A 23,555-nucleotide genomic window follows, 5' to 3' on the forward strand; every position below is an offset into this window, starting at 1 on the left:
TTCCTTAAAAGTCCATTTTCCAGAGGAATTGGGGAAGAAGTCTAGCCTTTCTCCACCTCAGCACAACTTGACAAACATAAATTGTCATGATCTGGAAAGAGCTCTGTGATTTTCAGAAGCTTTCAACTTTGTTCTTGTGATCGGGCCTTCACACTCATCTGAAGTAGCAGCTTTCATCCTTGCTCAGTGGGGAAGCAAAACATTCCAGCAAGTGGAGTGTTTATTCTTCCCTCTTGGTCACTTTACTCCTCCACACTCACAGACACTTGGCCAGCATCCTGGGAATGCACACAGATGCACAGGCCTCGCCTCTATTTTAGTGAAGCCTGACTACCAGCAGATAATTTGTGTGACAAGGACCAAAAAAGGCAACTCAAGAAAAAACTGTTTTGCTCCAGAGAATAAGAGCCAAGCAGTCTATTGTTTAGAGAAGAGGGGAGGGGACAGGAGACAACTTGAACCAGTGGTTAAGACTAGGTAGACTCAGTTTTACTCTGTGCTGGTTAAGAGCAAGGGACAAATGGTATAGCCTGTTTTGAACTGTAGATCCCTCTTCCCCAAAACAGGTTTGTTTACAGTATTTCTATGGAGATCAATTGAGAGGACGTGCAACTCATGGAGCCAAGCAGACTGAAGGACTGCGAGTGCCCAAGAATTGGCTGCTAGAGATGGGGCAGATGATAACCACCTCTTGACTTTTCAGTCCCCAAACCACACTAGGTGATACATGTTCTCTTGCAAAGAAGGGAATTACCAAGATCTATTATAATTTAATGGACATTTTTCAAAATACATTTCCTCTCCACTGAAGTCTCTATAATTGCTTGGATAGATATTGTTGTCTGTATTCACAGGGCAGAAAATAGCAGCCCTAAGATGGGAAAGAAATCCTTCCTAGACACACTTCAGTAGCTAGACTGATTTCCTGATTCCTGTTTGAGACTTCCTTCCTTGAGATCTCCTGCATTTGTCTAGCACTTACAGAGCACTTACTAGGCACTGCTCCAGAAACTCCAAGCATGTTAATTCACTTCATCCTTATATCATCTCCTGCATCACCCCCAGCACCAACAGAGAGAAATGAGGCACAGAGAAGGTAAATTGCTTGATTATATTTTCACGAAAGAGTTGGATTCCAACCTTGGTTGGCTTTCAGGGGCATCCATTGGATGGAGTGCCATCGATGATGCTTCACGAGTGGGTTCATGTATTTCCTGGTGTGAGTTCTGTCTCTACTATCTTATTCCAAGTTGAAAAGAATAAGCCTGCTATGGACAAGCTCCATCTCAAGGCATTTCTAGCCTGGGTGCTGGACTGCTTTGTTGTGATGGGCTTTAATGTTTTCTCTGCTGAGATTAGTATGGTACAAAGACTGCAGGGTGTCGATCATAGAGTTTGAAAGAAGTTGACTCTTGGGGTAGAGTCCTGCTCCTCTGAACACTAGTGAGTCTCTGAAACTCTTTTGGATGCTAGCTACTACATTAAACAACAACCCCACCAACAACAGCAACAACAATAGCAACAACAACAATCTAATATGAATACTTTTCCCATCTGCATCTAACATTTTTAAAAAACCAAGGTAAAACCATTAGGAAATTTGCAATTATAATTTCAAGAGTGTATAAATCAGAATCAAAATATTCTTAATCTGGAATAAAACCTTAGTTTGCTTTGTGGGCTAGAGTGGCTTTTGTAACTAAACAGATTACATCTAAAGATCAGCTTTCTAACACACCTTGACTTCTCTGTCTACGAATTAGCTGCATCTCCACATAAAGCATGTTTTGGGTTTTTTTTTTTGGTTGGTTGGTTTGTTGTTGTTGTTGGTGTTGTGGTTGTCACACTGTCTAAGTCTCAGAAGTAGATTTTAGTTAGTGGATCTCATGCTTTTATCTAAAGATCAAAGACAGAGACATCTTCCCCAGTTTGGACATTCACTTTATTTTATGAAGACTCTGTCCTGCTTTCTGAGTTAGGGAATAGAATAGTTTGTAATATTCAAATAACAATGAGCATCTTTTCTTCTAATTTCTTCCCACCCTTAGGAACTTGTTCAGTCTTAAGTTATATAACCTTTCACAGAGGAAGAAGCTACAATGTTTGGCCAAATGCAGCAGCAACCTTTAAGGCTCAGCTGCTCTCACTTCTGTAAAAGGCAAGGACTATGAGGAAAGAGTTGAACCCTTAGTCAAGATTGCAACACTGGTCATAGTTTCTCAACCTATTTGAGAAGAAAAGGATCCAAGTTACTTACTATTCTCCATGCCCAAGGCAGCCCAAGCTTACAGACTCAGAGCCCTAAGCAAGCATCTTTCTCAATTTATGAACTTACATCCTTACTCTTATAAACAGTGGGTCTAGAGTAGTGTCAGTTTCCCAGTCTATGGCCTGTTTCCTCTGGAACATCTCACATACCCATGTTGGGTATTCAGCTTTGGACTCTTTCCTTGCAGTGGCAGTCTTTCTAGGAGGTTTGACCTCTTTATTGAAGACATCCTCTCTTGGATGTAAGTTATAGGTTAGTACAGGCTCAGCCTACAGCCCACCATAGCAACCAAACACTACTTTTGCAAACATTTTTTTTTTCTGGCTCGAAATCATGCTCATTGGCTTATGCCTGTTGCCGAGATCCCATGGCCTGCTAAGCCAACAATACCAGATTATCAGAAAGGAGCTCATGCAGATATCTGTGACTCCATAAAATGCCGTGGTGACAGTACTAATCAAACAGAATAGTCCCAATCCTTTCTTTCTTCCTGAAGTCTCTATGAGAGACCAGAGAAGTGGGGGATATACATGTAATGCATGAAAGAAAAGTGATTCCCTCATAAAAATAAGCTATATTCCAGCTTTCTGATATACCAACAAAAACAATGATTTTATATTCTATTCTTTCTCTTTCAACGATTTTTTTTCCCTCAGAACAAAGAAGATGAGCTCTAAGTTGGCGTGGTATCTACAATTCCAGAAATAGAACTAGGTAGTTAGTTTTAAACAAAAAAGGATTCTGACTCAGTAGTTTCCCCACACATGCTCCCCAGGATAGAAGGTACATCATAGGGCATACACCATCAAATAATTCTTATATAAAACATAGTACTACTAATGACAGCCAGTGAGTGATCTGCTGACCTTCAGAAAGCTGAGGGGCATAAATGGGCACATATTTAATGTTCGAAAATCATTGGGAAAACAACGCCAGGTTTTAAACAGTGTTAGAGCTGGATTGACCCAGCTGATTAAAAATGAGAATATTCAGAGTGTTACAGGGCTTTTCCTCTTTCCCTTCAAGAGCCTTGTCATACAACAGCCTGGGCTAAACATGCTGTGTCAATCTTGTCTTTTACATTTCCCGGGTGTTTTCTTCTTAGATCATGCAACAACCCTGTCATTATTTTAAATATTTTTGCCTGTAAAATGCAGAATACTTGCTCTGATTTTAATAGGACCCATGTGTGAAATCCTTTCTTTTTTTTTTTTTTTTAAATCTATCGTTCTGATTCTTTCTGCTCTTCAGTACAGCACAGCTTGGTAGCACTAGGTACGTCTCGTTGAAAGTATGTCCATAAATATGTCCCTTGCAGCACAGAACAGCTTGTTAAATTGGCAGTCCTCAGCAGTGTGCCTAGAAAAGTTTGCCTCACTTGTGATAGTCCAAATGTAGGGCAGAACACAGCGTAACTTTTTATCTAATTTTACCAATTGACATATTCTTCAAATTTTTAACTACCTCGTGCCTTTTTCTTAGTGTGCTACCACTTGATTTAAAAAGCAGCTGAATGTTCTCACAATGGCTGTGTGTGAATAGGAAAAATACCTGTTTTCTTACCAGATCTCAATTTGGGGAGAATACCATGACTTAAACTGGATGTTCAAGCTCTTGTGAAAACAGGGTTCTGATGGGACTGACACCATTGCTGATCTCTGTCCTTGAGGTAGGCTGATACTGTCTCCCATTGTGGCAAGGGTGGGACTCATTAATTTTAGTAATTCTAATTTAACAGATCTGTTTATTGACTATGGGCACTATTCTTAATGATGCCCTATTATTGATCCTTATATCCTATATCCTTTGATTTTCAATTCTCTTTGTTAGGATCCTTTTAGAACCAAGAGTGACATGTCCAGAGGGACCATTGACCTGAGCTTTAATGTTACAAGATGAGCTGTCAGTGTCACAGATGTTGATCCTCACCTGTAAGAGGAAACTGTTTTCTCTCTCCTGATGTATAGAGACTCCGGAACTACCACCTCCATCTTCAGACCTTGGGACACCAGAGAGGCTTCCCTGTCATCTTGTTATCACACTGTTCAAAATTGCCCAAGTGTCATCCTGGGGAGAACCACACGTCGAGACAGAAAGAAGCAGCACACACCCGAACATGGTCTCTGTGGAGGGCCCAGCTATGGGACAGAGGACAAACCAGAGACTGTGTTCTGAGTTCTTATCTCGGTGTCCACACCCTCCAGATGGTGGTATGTGCTTTAGGGTAAGTGGCCTGAAGAAAATGAATTCATTTTCCATGCTTAGTTCCTGTCTACAAATTTTACCACCCAGTAGGGAATTTGCCAGCCTCTGAAGAATCTGTTAGGAAATACTATTTTAGGAGCAATTTGTGAAGAAAGCCTTCTTAGAAATATTGAAATGCAAAAGTGGACTGTCTAGAAAGACACCCAAACTTCTACTCCTTGGTTGACCACAATGTACTCTTCTAACTCCAGGTGAGGGAGTACCATCACATTGAAATCATTGTAGTCCAGTTTAAATGAAATGTATGAGACATATTGTCACCCGTAATCTTTAAGGGTTAAGAGCATTACTCCCCACCTCTTTTCAAACCTAGAGATTCTGAGTTCTATTGGATAAGCTATTACCAGTGTGCTTTGGGGATGTACGTTTAATTGATAGAAGCAGTCATTAAACTTGGATGATTCTAATACACTTGCAAGTTTGAGATTGCCCTATCAAATACTCTGTGTTTTCCATAAGCTTATTGTGGAATCAATACAGATAATACTGAACAATAAAGTGAAATTTTGAACTCAAGTATAGTTCTTAAAAAATTAAATGTCCCTCAGACTTATTTTTAAGTTAATCTTCACAGATAATTGAAAGAGAAAAACCTCTTGGTGTTTCCTCTGAACCATTTTACTTTTTTTTTTTTTTAATTTGGTAAATGAAAAGGTAATCATTACCAAAAGCTGGAGTTGCATGAAAATGTTTACAGTTGTCTTAGGAAGAAAACAGAAGAATGTGGAACTAATTGTGTTGATTCAAAATAATTATGAAACACAAATGACCATTACTTATAACAAGTCTCTTGACAGATAGGGTTTAACTCTGGAGATCAGGCTCAAATGAAGTTTAAAAAAAGAAAGAGCAGAACAGTGTAACATTAGTGTGGTGATACCTAGGTGAGAAAACTTGCCCCCACCATATTGATTTGCATCACACTGAAGTCTCAGAATTCCACTTGCTACTGTTTGACTGATTTTTAAAGATAAGGGCACACTAATGCTTGCATAGTTTCCATCTCTTTTCCACATTAGATTGCCAGTGAGTTCTTCTTGGGAGGATTGGAAGTAGATCCTCCATGAGACTTCTGGATGCTGCAGATGTCCTGGTACTACAGACACAAACAACCCCATTTGCAATCACTGTTGGGGTATTTGTAGGCTGCACCCAACTTACATGCATTATGGATTTGATTTGGTAGGATTCTATTTACCCCAAAAGTGTAATTGAAAACATAGAAAGGACCACAAACTTCAGAAAAGCTAGAGAGAACCAAATATAATTTTGAGTGTTCTATATAATACTGCATCTAGTCTTCCACTTTTGTAGGAAAATAATCAGACACCATTTCATATTAATAACTAACTGAACTCAGATATGAATCAGTATGTAAATTATAGACCAGGACAGACTAGTAGAAATAGAATGCAAGCCACAAAAATAATCTAATTGAACATATATACATATGTTCATATATATATATATATATATATATATATATATATATATTTACTCAACATTTTCATCATGTCATTTGAACACATGATATTCCAGCATTCTGCTTATCATACTAGGCCTGCATATTTAATTTTGAGTTAGTCACCTTTTTTATACTCAGAAGCCACCTGTGGCTAGTGCTTGGCATCTTGCTCAACATGTAATTTGTCTGAGAAATCTTCTGAAGGCTGAATATTTTCCAAAGACAATGAAATATTGTTATTTTTGTTGTGATCTGAGAGCTTGCAGCTGCTCATGGGTATGGGTGAGTGGCTAGGAGTAGGCATGAGTGGGAAGCCAGCACCCTGCAGGGACATGTGAAGGCTACCTTGAGATTTGCCCAGGCTGTAGAGTGTGAGATTGTCCAAAGAAGCTTGTCTTTGTTCACTTGCTGCACGTATCATGTTGTCATGGCAGATGCTCAAGTTTGTGAGGATTCAGCCTCTGCAGTACTTTTGTGCAACTGAATGGTTCTTTCAGATGTCTTTATTCACCTTTGCTTGTAGTAGCCTCACCTCAGGAGATGCTTATGCTTCCCCTCTTGAACATGGTAACTCAGTGTATTTGTCTCTTTTTTTTTTTTTTTTTGGCTTTCACTGTTGTTTGGTTAACTAAAGACATGAAGGAATATGGAGACATGTCAAGGAAAGGCATGATAAAGTCTGAGTTCCACAGGCAAATGTTCTCTAATTAACTTGTTTTTTATTTTTTTTTTTTAGCTTGGAGTTTGTCATATTAATTTCTCATTTTTTAAAGAAATCTCAGCTTTCCTTGCATAGTTTTATATTATTTTTTGATTTCAAATAAGAAAATTATTAATCATACTTCTTAATGTATGGCATGACTTCATTGATCACTATAATCTCTCTTGAATAAATGGTTTACTTATATGTCCTATCTATCATCTATCTATCTATCTATCTATCTATCTATCTATCTTTATTTTTATTAGATACTTACTTTATTTACATTTCAAATGTTGTCCCCTTTCCTAGTCTCCCCACAGAAAACCCCCTATCCTCTCCCTCCCTTCCCCTGCTCACCAACCCATCCACATCTGCTTCCTGGCTCTGGCATTCCCCTACACTGGGACATAGGACACTCACAGGATGAAGGGCCTCTTCTCCCATTGATGACCAACTATGTCATCCTCTGCTACATATGCAGCAGGAGCCATGAGTCCCACCATGTGTACTCTTTGGTTGGTGATTTACTCCCTGGGAGCTCTGGGAGTACTGGTTGGTTCATATTGTTCCCACTATGGGGCTGCTAACCCCATCAGCTTCTTGGGTCCTTTCTCTAGCTCCTTCATTGGGGAAGCTGTGCTCAGACCAGGCTGAGAGCATCCACCTCTGTATTTTTCAGGCACTAGTGAAGCCTCTCAGGAGACGGCTATAACAGGCTTCTGTCAGTAAGCACTTGTTGGTATCCACAATAGTGACTGCCTATGGTGATTGTATATGGGATGGATCCCCAGGTGGGGCAGTCTCTGGGTGGCCTTTCCGCCAGTCTCTGCTCCACACTTTGTCTCTGTTACTCTTTCCATGGGTATTTTCTTCCCCCTTCTAAGCAGGATCGAAGTATCCACATTTTGGACTTGCTTCTTCTTGAGTTTCATGTGGTTTGTGAATTATATCTTGGGTATTCCAAGCTTCTGAGCTAATATCCACTTATCAGTGAGTGCATACCGTGTGTGTTCTTTTGTGATTGGTTTGCCGCATTCAGGATGATATTTTCTAGTTCCATCCATTTGCCTAAGAATTTCATGAAGTTATTGTTTTTAATAGCTGAGTAGTACTAGTACTCCATTGTGTAAATGTGCCACATTTTCTGTATCCATTCCTCTGTTGAGGGACATCTGGGTTCTTTCCAGCTTCTGACTATTATAAATAAGGCTGCTAAAAACATAGTTGAGCATGTGTCCTTATTACATGTTGGAGCATCTTCTAGGTATATGCCCAGGAGTGGTATTAGTGGGTCCTCAGGTAGTATTATGTTCAATTTTTTGAGGAACCACTAAACTGACTTCCAGAATGGTTGTACAAGCTTGCAATCCCAGCAGGAATTCCTCTTTCTCCACATCCTTGTCAGCATTGGCTGTCACCTGAGTTTTTGATCTTAGCCATTCTGACTATTGTGAGGTGGAATCTCAGGTTGTTTTGATTTGCATTTTTCTGATGACTAAGGATGTTGAACATTTCTTTAGGTCCTTCTCAGCCATTCAGTGTTCCTCAGTTGAGAATTCTTTGTTTATCTGTGTATCTATCTATTACCTATCTTATCGTCTATCCAATCTAACATCACTAATTATCACTCACATTTGTCTGTTGGTTTTTTTTTTCTGGATGGACTTCTATCCATCTTTCTCATTTGATTCTCACTTATTAATTTCTCACTACTGTTTCCATTTTGGGCCTCAAAGCATGGCTAATACTAAATCACAATTTACATTGGAACAGTGTAAACTGCAACAAAGATCTAAGTTAGTGTAGATACTCCAGTGGTGGCTGAAGTATGATAGGAGTCCCTGGTGATGAATATTTCAGTAGTGATGTGTATGGCAGTCTTAAGAAATTTTGTTTTCTTAAAAGCAAACATAATCAATTGTCTAAAAGGTTCAGCAAAATAGGGATCAGCAGGACAAGGTTGGGTATGAGCCTAGCTAGATGTCTCAGAGCATGTGAACACTGGGATTCAGGTCAGGTCTGGTGCTTTAATCTGATTAAATGTGATGTTCTAGGATGTGTTTTAGAACCAAAAACCTTGTGATGGTTCTGAATCATCCCAGTTCCAAGATTTATGAATACAAAGATTTGGTCAAGGTAAAAATCACTGTTTGTAGAGCAAGTTCTAATAACATGCACCCTTTCTTGGCATACTATCTTAGAGTCTGAGTGTTGCTGAGCCTGGTGGCCCAATATTGCTTTGCTTAGAGTGTGGGAGAAACTGAAAACTGACTGAGAACTGGAACCTTTACAACAGCTGGTTCTAATGTTCTAGATTCCAAGACCACTGGGCATAGATTTCAGAGTCTTGTGATTTCCCAACAGTTAATCATCCAGTTTTGTCCTAGTAACGAATTTCCTTTTAAACCACCAAGGACTCTGGGTTACATTACTGCTTGCTAGCATTTATGGGCCTGTCTTAGAGACAGTAGATAGATAACAATCTCTTGAATGTAAGAGGTGAACTTCAAGTCTAAGTCTGATGGTTGCTGCCATAGTAAAAGGACGGGAGTATAGAGGCAACCACAACACATTGTCCTTGTCCAAATGAACACTAGTAATTTTCTTTGACTTTTAAGCAGTGAGTTGAGCAGAGACAAAGATTGAATTACTTCACATTGCTCTGTGGTCAAGCTTCAGCATGTATAGTCAGCCCACCACATCCACAGATTCAAATAAATCACAAATTGAAAATATGTGGGGGAAAAATTATGTCAACATTGATCATGTTTAGGGCTTTTTTGTGACTATTTTCTAAATGAAATAATATAATGACTATTTCTCTTGCAATTCCTAGGGTTATGTATCAGAAGTAATCTAGAGAAAAATTATAGTATGTACTATGCAAATATTATTAACAAATGCTAATGTAGAGGAGGGTTAAACATCTGCAGATTTTGAGACTCCTGGAGAGACTGAGGGGCAACATTATTTTATTCACAATTATATAGGTTGTTTTATGGACTGTACCAAGAGGGCACATGCATCATTTTAAATAATGGCATTATTGTGTCCATTGTCTCAACAAGCTTACTGTAAGCATTTGTTGCATGAATGAAAGAGCAAATGAGTAGGGATATTGGCTTGGATGCTATTTACAAGTCTTGTATGCCACATACAAGGCTGTAGATGTCAGTTTCTGCAACATGCAAAGCACTGTTTATGAAAAGATGAAAGAGCTGAGTCTAAAGACAATAAATGACTGTATCAGAAGAACTACATATGACAAAATGTACATTATTATTTTATTATTATATATAATAGTGTTTAAATAATTATTCATAATTAGTTCATTTAAATAACTTCATACATTTTATTACACAGTTGATAAACACTGCTCTTTGGGTTTTAAGATCACCCTTAATCTTTCCTAGTTTGCTACCAGTCTTGAGATTTTTCTCTACCACTCTGTACTCTGACTGATAGCTCATTCATAGAGGTGGCTGCAAACTATTCAGTGTTCCAGCTCAGGTTCTTAAAGCTGCAGAAATCCACCTTCACTTGCTTTTCAGCTCTGGTATTCTCAGTCTCAAGGCATGGCAAGGTTTGTGGTCCTGAGAGCTCATACACGGGTCCTGCTTTCAAAAGCCTGTGCCAGCTAATTCCCAGTGAAGGAGTCGGAGGGAAAGTTCACTGTCAGGGGTGGATAGGGTTAAAGTAGTATGAATCTAAACATCCACAGGGATAACAGATCATGTAGCAGGTAGTAATTAGATGAGCTATTAGCACTGGGTAGATGGGAAGAAAGAGCCCAATACACCAGCCAGAGATGGGAGACATTTGCCAACCTGATTAAAAATGAAGGACCTACAATACTAGCTTGTGCCAAATGTATGAACATCAGAGGAAGGCTGTCAAGTTAGCATTGCTGAGAGCTCTGCTCATATAGGCTGGGGTTGGGACCAAGTAGGCCTAGGGTGTGGCTAGTTGTTTCTGGGCCAGCAGCTCCTCTTCCAGATAGTCTCCTATGTCCAAGGAAGCTTTAGCAGTGCAGTTATCGATCAGGCAGGACATTCCTCCCTGGTCACCATGGTCTTGCAGCTGAAATGTGGTTTCTTTAGTCTTCTCTGGGGGGTTGAGGGGGAGAGAACAGTGCACCCTAGGAACACAGCAAAGAGCAGGGTCATCTTCTGCCTTCCTGGCCCTGCCTTGGCTGCAGCATTGACACAGGTTATAGGAACAGAGTGAAGAGCAGCACTGTCTTATGGCTTCCTGAACCATGGCCTTGACTGAAGCACACGGCTCCAGGTAAGGCCTGAGGGGGACTTGAGCATTGAGTCTAAAGACTTTGCCTCATTTTCTTATGTACCAGAAAGTTAAGGAATAATAATGACTTTCATCCTAATGCTTGGAAAGGTCTGCTCAGGTGCTTCTGACTCAAGGCATGTACAGAAATAAAAAAGAGTTGTGTGACAAAGTGTTTCTGGTAGTTTTTTGCTTTCTTACTGGTATTAATAAAATGCTTTAGGAGAAAGAAATGCTTTAAAAATTAATCATTTTTAGTCTTTGAAATTTTTGTACTTTTATGCAATTTTTAAAAAAGGATTTATTTTTATTTATATGAGTACACTGTAGCTGTCTTCAAACACACCAGAAGAGGGCATTGGATCCTATTAAAGATGGTTGTGAGTCACCATGTGGTTGCTGGGAATTAAACTCTGGTCCTCTGGAAGAACAGTCTATGCTCCTAACTGCTGAGCCACCCCCCCCCAGCCCTATACAATATATTTTGATCATATCCAGGGGATGATTTTCTAAAACAGCAGCCACAGACTGGAATATACATTTACAGAATATTCTGAGCTATATATATTAAAAATTACTAAATTATATGAGAGGCCTGTATTTCAGCTAGGTGTTCCAGTGATCCAATAAGCAAGACTTAAAGGACTTCTTAAAATTTCTTCTTCCCAGTCTGCCTGGTCTCCTTGCTATCACTCTTGTTTGTTGTGATATAATAAGGAAATCATGCTTTCTAAAGAGTCACCTTGCTTGAGATTTTAATGGAAGGATGTTCATTTCTTGCTCTCTTGAGTGTGTGTGTAAATTTTCTCTATTTTTAAATATTCGACACTGTTTCCAATTACAAAATAAGTAATATCTGTTTGAAACATTGCTAGTTTAAAACTAAATGAGGAGCTAAAGTCAAGATCCAATCCTTCATAATTAAAGTGGCTGGAAAAGGGAAACACATGGAGTAGCTTGTCCTGGGTGAGGAGATGCTTCCTGCCACAGAGCCCTGCAAAGGATGCTCTATGGATTTTTCCTAATGTTTCACTTTCCTGTCCTATCATAGAAGGCTATCTCCCAAACACTGGTTTTTGGAAAGAAATGGCACAAATTTGCCTTTGGATAGCTCCCTTTGTCCTTCCTTTCACTTAAATTTCAGTATTGACTGCTTACCAGTCTTCCATTTGACACTCAGCAGACATAAATCTGTATCCTTGAGAGGATTAAGGGATTATTTGCTCACCAGCTTAATCAGATTAATCATAGATTTTGAACAAGATATCTAATGCCATTCACAGGATGGGATGTGTGATCCTGCCTTGCTAGTTGAATTTGGCTTGGGCACATACAGATGGATACAGAGGCATTCATGAACACACAGACACACATATGCATGTATACATGATCTCAGGCAGAAAAAGATGGTTTTTACAAAATTTATCACCATTTAAAACAATAATTATAATTTTATAATCAAAATAACTTAGTTTCTACTGTCTGTTTTCCTTAAGAACTGAAAGAGATTCTATACCTGTAAGTTTAGACTATTTAGACTTACTGTATACTATTTAAAATTACTTTTGGAGATGCCACTTCTTGGGAAGCCGTTTAAAAATAATTTTTAAAAGAGCATTGAAGAGCCATAACTATTTGCATTTCACATTCCTATGATGTGAACTTTAAAATTTTAACATTACTAATTGAAATTATAGTAGAAAAAGAAATATCCAGAAAGTAGATGATTAATATTTCAATTATTACTTTTTCATTCCTATTAGGAGCTTAACTCCTAGTGTACATTTATTTAATAAGCTCCTTTCTCCCTCCAGAAACAGGAGGCAGCAAAGACCCTTTGTACTGCAGAGGTATTAAATGGGGATTGGGACCAACTGGCCCATTGTATGAACTCTTATTTTAAAGCATTCCAAGTTAAGCAGATTTTGTTGGATTTACTTTTATTTGGGTCTTATGTTATTTGCGAGATAAACATTGTAATATTGGAAATATTCTCAAAGATAGGAAGGAACAAAATTAAAGTGCTAGTCCTATTTGTCCACACCATTAATCAGAAACATTGTAGCCAAGAATTCCTGAGGTCTCCAGGAGCAGAATTTACATCCATCTCCATTTTGGCTGCATGGTTCAGCATTGCACAAAATTTTATGGCTTGCTTCCCAGCTGGAATCAGACTTATTTCTGAAATTACACATTTATTATACAATCTTTATTAATCTGTTTATAATGCTCATTAATGTTTGTCTGGCATTGATTTTTTAAAAAAACTAGATCTCTCAGTCTCTGTCTATCTGTCTTTCTCTTTCTCTCTGTGTGTGTCTGTGTGTGCATGTGTATGTGTGGTGCACATGTTCATGTATGTGAGTGCTGGGCAGCTGTGGATATTGGTTGGTCTACACTGTTCATCTTGAGTCAGTGTCTCCTTGTGTGTGCCAGGCTACCTTGCTCATGAGTTTCTGGGATTCTCCTGTCCTGCTTCCCTTTTGACCATGGAAATGCTAGGCTTTTATGTATATGCTACCACATTTGGCTTACATGCTCTGAAGATTTAAACCCAGGTCCTCACATTTGCATGGTCAGAAATTTTGCACTTTGAGCCATCTCCATATCTCTAGGCACTGATTTACATATATGTAATTGCTAATGCAGATAATACTTAATCTGGATGGAGCTCTACAGTTTTCAAGTCCTTTTGCAAACCCATGAAATTCAAAGGTATTTGAACATGTATTTTACCAATGAGAAAACTGGTAAAAAGAATTGTGGTTTACCCAAAGTCAGTGGTAGAGTTAGGACCAATAAGCAAATCTACTATGATGCCACTCCCTTCTTGTTTTAAAGTGATTTCTAGTAATTTTGGCATGTAGTGAACCACCTATCATCATTCTGTGTGAGCAATGGCATGTGGGGTGAGAATTTGTGTGTGTGTGTGTGTGTGTGTGTGTGTGTGTGTGTGTGTGTGTAGGAACAAGAGAGCAAGAGAATGAGGATAAAAGAGAAGATTTATCTATGTCTGGGTTTTATCAGTGCAAACAAATAAGCAACAGTTCCTTTCTAGTGAAGACTAAAAATGAAAACCAGCAAATGTAAAGGATGAAATGATGGACTCCTCTACATATGCTTGGGCTAGCTTTTATAGTGCTTGTAGTTTTTGAGACATGTTTCCTGTATTATTTAATCCTGACAGCCTTTGTTGCAGGGTCCTTAAGATGGCCCCATTTTGCAGGCAGGAAAACTTAGACACAAGCAAGTAACAAGCACAGGCCTCATCTGTTGACCCAGGGTCTCTGTGTGGTGTCATCATGCCTATCATATTGCATGTATTTAACACCATGGTGCCTTTACATGGCTTCCACATTGGGATTTTGTACATACAATGGTCATGTTCTATGTGCATTTGCAGTATTATCTTTGAACATGCTTCAAGAACACAGGAAATTAACACAAGTTAATTTTCTCTTAGGAGACCAGTGTTGTTTTGCTTATTGGCAGACAGAGAATGTGAGGCCCAGACAAAGCAGCTGGCCTGTTCAAGTCCAAGTCCAAGGGAAAGGCTGCAGTTCAATTTCAGCCAACTTCCATGCCTCTGACCTTTCTCTGCACCTTGACACACAGATTGCAGCACATGGTGCTGCCCTGCACAGTGGCTCCCAGCTTTTCTGAAATGGACACCATCAGAGATGAAGGTCCTCAGAGTCCCAGACTTCAGAATTATCTTATTGCCATGTGGGGTCTAGGAAGCCATCATCCATATTTATAGATTTCATTAATACTTAGTAATCAAATCCAGTCTGTCTTCCCTCTCCTAAGATCTTAGTCATCTATTTCCCTCTATAAAGTCACCTTTTTGTCTTTCATCAAAAACAAAGTGTTCTTCCCTCCTTTTGAGGGTATGAGCTGCATCTTGATAACTTGGTGTTCAACACACACCTCTCTAAGTTTGCAAAGCAGACAGGTTAGTGTTGCAAAGGCCAGTATCATCTCTTTAACTAGGGAGAGCTAATTTCCAACTGATTTGTATCTGAGCTAGGGAGAAAATGATATGCATAGGGAGAATGCTGATACTTAAAAAAAATCTGTATGGTCAGATAAAAATCTACTATAGGTGAGTATTCTGGGATCAGAAGACATAGAAAGGCATATATATTAATATCTCCTTTACACAAAAGGTTCCTCTGATTTAGTAATGTCACCTTTACACAAAAGATTCCTGCTCATGGGTAATATCAGTTCCAACATTCTGTTTTTCTCCACATATATAATTAGTTTTTTTCCATATTAGGCATTAAGCCTTACATATACCAGATAAGTGTTATACTTCTGAAATACGTCTCTAGCTGTTGGCTTTGAAGTTCTGGCTCAACTTGAACTTTTATCTAGCTCAGCCCAGCCTGAAATTCAAGGTTGTTTTGCTTCCTCTACCTGAATAGAAGAATTATATGTACCATTGTACCTAACTAGTACACACATATGCTAAAGCTTAATTTAAACTGCAAGAATATTTAACATATAATGCATTGAATACATTCCATTTTGTCTACTCCTGGACATGAATTATCCATGTCTAGCATATCTATGCTGTATAAGCTACCAGCCTATTTGTTGTGTAGTCACTGTTTTGGTCCTCTAATGACCCTTCATGTTGTAACAGTATTGTGTACAAGTACCCCTTATTCTACTTGGTAATGGGCTAGTGTGTTCTTTCATAGATAGCACTGCATGTAATAACCATAACTAGGTGTAAACATGGTGGCCTGTGACTGGAATCTCAGCACTGATCCCATCAAGGGGGATTGGGAGGGCACAGCCTGCGTTAGCTACATAGTTTTCAGGACCCTAGTCCCCAAACAAGGCTACATGAGATTGTCTCATACAACCACAAACCAACGAGCATCCTAAGAATTTTTAATATGCTATAACATTTATATTGACATACTATAGGAAGCACACATTAGGAATGCTGTAAGACTCTAGCACACTGCTCAGAACACTGCACAGCTGAAAACTTAGGAGCTGTTTCTAGAATTTTCCACCTGATTTGTCAGGCCTTGGTTGGAATAGAAGAAAGGAAAGCTTCAATCAACTAAAAACTGGGCAAGCATTTTCTATTCATACGGAGTTATCATCGCACATGGTATGGCGCCCCAGTGAGGAGGAGGGGAAGGAGAAGAAAGGGTTAAGTTTGAGGATAGGCACCGGGGTCTTGTTTGACAAGGCATTTATAGCAGGACTGATCACATTGGGTTTCTTCCTTTACCAACTTTTGTATTAACTTTCACTCTGTTGAGAATAATTGTTTCATGTCACAGAAACTGAGGTAGGTGACTGTCTTATCATAGAACTTATGAATTAAATGAGCTTTTATTTTCGATTTTATTTTCTTACCTGATTCTGCTGAGAATACTATTGACTTTTATTTCAATACTCACTGGCAAGGTCTCTAATGGATAAGCAAAACATGTGAAATAGCTTTTGACCTGAGTGTAGGAGGTGACTTGAAATTGGTTATTTTCTGAGGAAATGTAGGTAAGAAGGAACGGCATTTGTTTGTTGTGCACACCTGGGTGTGTGTGTGTCTGTGCTTGTGTGTGTCTGTGCTTGTGTGTGTGTATGTGTGTGTGTTTGCTCACTAATGCATGTGCATATGTGTGTTTACTGTTATTTCTCAAAAATGCTTTTCTCAATTCTTTCTTGTGTCCTGCCCACCACAGAGCCTGGCACACTGGAAAAATCTTCCCTTAGGGACACTTTGTGTGATATTGTGGCCTACTTGTCTCAAAGACAGAGAATTCCATGCCAATTCAACCTAAGCCGGCAATGATTGGGTGACTGTCCCCAGAATCACTCATATTTAGTGTCTGAGCAAAGCTATTGGGTACTGGTAATTGTAGGATGTTGGGTTGATGGCAGTTATTCTTAATGAATGACCCAAATCGGCAAGACTTCAAGGTCATGGGTCACTGGAATCTGTTGCCTGGTTTCTGTGGACAGCTGCTCACTTGGGGAGGGGAGGGGATATCCCTCACACTGACAGGGTGTGTGTGCAAGGGAGAGAGAGGAAGAAATAGAGACCCATGAAAGCAAGGGAGGGAGCTTTTTGCTTATGAGTGAGCTGCGGACCAAGACATGTCCTATATCCTTATCTTCGTGGAGGGGTTGTATGTAAAAGAAAGAAATAGTTTTTTTAACTGTATATTCTTTAACTTATCAAAATAATATTCAAAAAGTAAGAAGACGGAGAACCCCTTTCTTAACTGTTCATGTAAACTCTGAGTGGTGTTGGTGCTTGCACATGCTACACTTCCCTGTCATGTTCTTTGAGATGGGTTCCTGACTCTGCTGGCAGTGATGCTTTGAGGTAGTATCTACATTGGGCTTCAGGGGGGCACTGCCTATCCCAGATCTCCACCTCTTGCCTCTGTGCCTCTTTCCAGTACTACACCTAGAGGTTTCCAACTCAGGATCACTGCCACCTGCCTCTGAATCTCTCCCAGAGATTGTGCTGTGACCCAAATGTGAGTAACCCTTCTCCTGAGATTATTTCAGAAAAACAGCTTACAATTTAAAAACGTGTAACATGAATTAAAAATAACAAACAAATAAAAATCCCCCCTAAATGGAAGTGCACACACAGCACAATGCAATGGAAGCCACATCGCAATCACACAAAAAAGCTGGAGGTCCTGAGGCTTCGTTTCCAAATAGTGGGTCCCTCCCGATTTCTCAAAAACTAACATATTAATTCACAAACAAACTTCTTTGTACCTAATGCTGACAGGCAGACAGGCGGTGGGGGTGGGGCGGGGCCTGTGAGAAGGGGAGCAAGGCCAGGGGACCGCTCTGCTGCACCAGCTTGGGTTCCCCGCCCCGGTGATGGAATTATTGTTTATTTTTTTAATTTTCCAAGGTAGGCCGATGACAGCTGAAGAAGACTGTATTTGCGGAGGAGCAGCATGAGGGTAGAGAGGAGCAGAGCTCCTGAGGGAAACCTAATAGTTCCTCTCCTTCCTGCACGGAGATAAAGACTTATAATCAGCGTCTATGTTCACCATCTGGCTCTGCGCATGTGGTCCGTATGGAGGAGAAAGCCGCACAATCTGTAAGTGATCAGGAGCCATGGCGCTCTCTCCAGAGAATCCACGATGCAATCAAGGTGACAGATGGCACGGCCACTGCTGTGGCCTCATGGAGAAGATCAAAATCACCTTCAATAAACTCTGACTGAAATGGGCATGAGCACCTCGAAAAAGTCAGTTTGTCAGTCAAACTGCGACAGCGCGCTGCACTGGGGAACCACAGCGGCCAGCTCTCTGTTTTCAATCGTTTCCGTCTGACTGGGCCTGAACTATGATCCTTCTCAAATTGTCCTTTCTGTTTAGCTGAAGCAGGCCAGCAAATTGCCAGATTCATTGCTTTATTGAAGAAAATTGAAAACACGATGTCCTCAATTCCGAGGACGCACAGCTGGCAGGTACCCGGGACACCCAAACGCAGGGAGAGTGGACCTGGTTTCTGCAGCCGGAGTTTGCCCAACTTTAGGCGGAAATTTTTGAACGCAAATATAAAATGCAAATGTGTACGGGGCAGTGGTTATGTAAACGGTATTAAGTAACCAGTAAGTGTTGGTAGAATGGAGAAGTGGTTACAAAGAAAGGAAGAAAGGAAGAAAGGAAAAGGGGAGACTCCAGCAGGGAGTTGTCTCTGCCTGTTCAGAGCAGGTTTCTTTCTTGATAGAGCTAGTGGGTTTTCTTTCTGTATCTGTTTACTATGTGAGGTTCCTTTGGGTTTGAGCACAAGGTTGAAGAAATGCAGAGATACTATTTTGTTTTGAGCAAATCACAGGGAATCTGCAGGGGTCAGGAAGTTTAAACAAATTTCCGTTTCTCCTAACCCCAAAGGGAAAAAAAAAAATAGAAGCCCCAACCGCTTATAAATGGAGGGAAATGAGGAACAGCTACCTGCAGTGGGACTCAAATCCACTACCATCTTATGAGAAGTAAGGACACTGATTTCAGGTCAGGGAGGGCCGGTACTGATGATCGCAGGCGCCCCTCTTCCTCCCTCCTGATCCCTTGGCACAGTTCCACTGTTGTTCTTCCTCCCAATCGCCAGGACCCGAGACTGAAAGCAAAACTCGACTTTTCCAATCTTCTTTCTCTAAAGTTTCCAGGATCTGTGACTGGTCCTGGAGTTTTCTATTATAAGCTGGCTGAGGGAACTTACCCCTTCTAACTTTTCGTCCATTCTCTTTTTAAAAAGTTGTAACCTTCTAGTTAATATTGAGGGCTTGCTTCATTTAAGATCCAAACCCTGCTTCTGCTTCATCCCCCACAACGTAAACTGTTTGACAGCTGAGAAATACTGAGTCACCCGGCCCTGGATTTCCATGGGAATTCTCTACTCTTATTATAGGTACAATTTGAATGCCAGGATTCTGGTGCAGTGATATAGAAATGCATCTAAAGGGGACTCATCCTTGATTTGTGTATGTGAAATTCAAAAAAACACTGGGAAAAGCTCCTATTTTGAGTGACAGGAAAGTCTAGCTCTTTGGGGAAGGACTGTGTTTTCACAGAGTATAAGAGTGGAGCTAACTTACTGCATATCAAAGGGCAGTGTGGTTTGTTAAGAACAAAAGACTCTTTGCATTTTCTTATTCTTTAGTAGGTAATACCTACTGAGTGCTGAGTACCTACTATGTGCAGACTTTGCAGAGTTGAGAAGGTTCCCAGGGAGAAAATGTAGGTTTTAAAGCCCTCTTCAGGGCACAGAGCTCTGCCTGACCTTTCTCCCTTGACCTAGCTCCTTGGGCAGTGGGGGTTGTTCTTGCATGACAACAGGGCTGGTGTTAGGCTGGTGACTGCCTGCTGTTTTTACACAGGAAATGCTGTGTATTTTTTCTGTGGTCTTTGGCTTCCTGGAATAGTGACTGTTTAAAGACACATTCATCAGTGCTGCCACCAGGAGGGGTGGTAGGATGAATCATCCGCTCAGCAGCAGCTCCAGTTACTCAGAGAGAAAGAAATCTTTTGCATCCTAATGGTGGCAGTTCTGAGTCTTTCTTTCAGAGATGGCCTACTGGACCATGACAGTATGGAAACAGACTTCTAAAATGAGGTTTAGTAATTAGAGCTTGGCCCAAACTCAGATATTTATGCTCCAGTCATCTCTAGCATGGAATTTCTCTTGATCTATTCCAGATACACAACCATACACCATTAGTGTCCTTTAACTCTACTTCCCAAACTAAAATCTTGCTTAGAGAAATTTCCTTGAGACAGTTTAAAACTCATGTTCATGAGCAGAGATGTCCTTAAAGTGTTGTATGTACTTGCTATATCCATCCATCCATCTCTGTATCTTCTGTACGTGAGATTGGCAGGGATGGGATGTGAGGATGTATAGATTGTCCTGGGATTCACAAGGCAGCACCTATGGAGGGCAACTCTCCATCACAGGGCACTGGCTTTTTGAGTAGATGCATTAATGACATTTTTTATTCATTGATATTTTGTTCTCTCTCTCTCTCTCTCTCTCTCTCTCTCTCTCTCTCTCTCTCTCTCTGTGCATGCATGTGTGTACATGGTCATATATGTGTTCATGGATATAGGCACATACATACAATTCAGAGATCAACACTAAATGTCTTCCTCAGTACCCTTTACCTTGTTTGTTTGTTTGTTTGTTTTCTTTTTTGAGACCCAACATCTTAGTGAACCTGGAGCTTGCTACTTTAATGAGACAGGGTGATAAGCAGGCCCCACAGGATATGCCCCTGTCTCTGCTTCCACATCATTGAGATTAGAGCCATGTACACTTTCACCCTGTTTTATAATGTGCTGAGGAACTAAAGCCAAGTTCTCATGCTTGTCAGTCATGCGCTTTACTTACGATTACTTTGCCAGGTCCAAGAGTTTAAGAGCAGATTCATTGTGAATGAAGAGATTGCATAGACATTTAAATGCAGATAGAGAAGAATAAGTGTGTGGTGAGATGTGTCTTATGAATTGAGAGTAGTCTGGTCATTTGTGGGTCACACATTGCATTAGTTCCTATTGCTATTTTTCTTACCATTTTATTGCTTAAAGTTACTGCACTAATTTTAAGAATATTTTCTGCTAACTTTAATAGGTCGGGGGATATGTGTATATGTGCCACATTTCTGTTGCTTTAACTACATACCTTTCAATCAATAACATTTGATTTCTTGGATTCTCTGCTGATTGTGAGGCAGAACATCATGGTGACAGGATTTGAGGTAGAGGCTACTACTTTCCACATGGCAGACAGAAGACCAAGAGAGATGGAGAGTTCAGTGCCACAGGCCTGTTCCCAGTGACGTATTTCCTCTAGTAAAGTCTTACTCCTAGGTTCCAGGTCTTCCCAAAATAGTACCATCTGCTTATGACCATGCCCCAAATGTGAGTCTTTTTCAGGAAGATAGCTCTAAACTGTAACAAACTGAGTCCAAAAGAATACCCATTAAAATAAAATTAAAATGTAAGCAGATAATGGCATTTATCAATTGATAAGCTTATATGCCACAAGTGTTATGTTCTTAAAAGATTCTTATTTTCTTGTATATAATAATGGAGACATAAATACAAATGGACAAGAGTGAGGCATCTTGCAAATATAGTGTTATTTCTATTTGTTTAACTTATTTCAGAATATTAGACTGAAAAATACCTGTGCAAATGCCATGTACACAAGTCTTGCTGTATCCTCAAAACATTATGCAATCAGAAAAATTTTGAAAGGTAGACTATTGAAGAAAAATAATACAGTCTATCGTTGAATAAAATGAAGGCTCCAATGGATAAGTTTGTATCTGTACATGCTTTTATTCTGTTTATAAACATCAAAAAGAGCCCCCTTTTCTGGTATTCTTCATTTAAAAGGAAAGAAAATAGAACAGAAAACTAATTTTAGCTAATGCCAGAGATCCAAGTTGTAGGCTGAGCTCTAGAAGGACTGGGTGTTTACAAGTCACCTTCCCTTTTGTCAGTTGAGATGATGACATGGTGGTAGAGAGAGCATGGCCATGATAAATATACACCCCTGGACTGGAATCCTCGCTTCTGCTCTTACTGATAAGGAGCTGGTCTTAATCAGGCTGAAGCCATTCCTTCACAGAACATAGAACATGAACTGTTTTTCTTTTAACTGTTCTCTTTTGGAATTAGAGAAGAGGTGCATGAGACCCCGGAAGCATGGGAAATTACAAGGGATTTTATGAGAGGTGAATAATTATTGGGGGAGGAGAGACCCTCTGGAAGAGTTGCCTTCTAGTTGTGCGGGGAGCTCAGGAGGTGGATGCAGCTGTCATGAGTCCTCACTAGGAATACAGTGAGATTTCTGGTCCTGCATTTACCCATGCTTCTACAAATAATTCCTCATAACTGCTTACCCCAATAAACTGATTGGCTCACTAAGCTAGACTTGGGTAGAATCACTTCTTTCATTTGCTGCTGGTGGTTTGTCTGGGAATAAACAGATGTCTGCACATGTTTTCCCCGAGGGAAGTCATATAACTGGGAATTGAATAAGCACAAACCCAACCAAAGGCCAGCCATAGACGAACAGGTGTATGGGTCCTATGATGAGTGACAATACATATAACGATGCTGAGCTATATGAGGGCAGAGTTTCCATGGGGAGACTACTACAGTAGTCATCTTCCTGTATGTTTTATAGAGTGTACGTCTTTGCTAAATGTGGTCATCTATGTGAGCATGGATAACCTCACCTCAGACAGCTGATAGACTGGAGACTATATTGCAGGCCCTAAAAAATAGGATATATGAAAGAGGATTATATTCTGACTTTAGCAACTTGTGGGCCTGGGTACCAGAGGTTTTCCACGGAGACCTCTATCCAGGCCTGGTGAGAAGGCCCCAGCGAGGGAAGTGAATGGAGGCAGGGAGACAAAGCCTCTGCCACGCCTTCCAGGTTGCTCAGTAACTCTAGTAACTCTGAACCTGGGTCTGCGAAAAGCCCACAATCCAGTGAGGAAAAAGGGGCAGTTCTTTGGGAGAGAAGATCTCTTCCCAAGTGTTACAGCTCTTGGAACAAAGGGTCAGACAAAGGAATAGTTCTCGCATTCTTTTCATTCCCTGCATGGCTCTCCTATATACAGTTCTGGCAGTGATTTAGAGTTTGACAGCAAGCCCCTCTCATTGGCTTGGGCTGAGTGTTTGGGGAAAACCTTATTTGCATGTGGGAGGGCTTGGTGCTGTTTCTAAGTGTCTGATAGCCACGCCTCTCCTGTGGGGGTTGTGGGGGCGGTAATTAAGATGAGAGCCAGGGTCCAGGAGACCTGAGAGAACTCCTTCTGTCCCATGTAAGTGAATTATCACTACCGGGTCCCAGGGTTCAAGACTGGAAACCAGGCTGTCTGCGCGTACCCCATTGCCCCACAGCAACTGACATTATTTCAGAAGATAATAATACATACAATTGAAGCTCAACTACATCCTTAGAAACAATGTGCACACTTCAGGGAGGAATTGCACTGGGCAAAGACATGTGGGTATTTCCTTTGCATTGCTCTCTGATTTGATGGGAAA

Source organism: Mus caroli, unplaced genomic scaffold (assembly GCF_978045245.1).
Source record: "Mus caroli unplaced genomic scaffold, Mus_caroli_1 scaffold_3, whole genome shotgun sequence".
NCBI classification, from domain to species: Eukaryota; Metazoa; Chordata; class Mammalia; order Rodentia; family Muridae; genus Mus; species Mus caroli.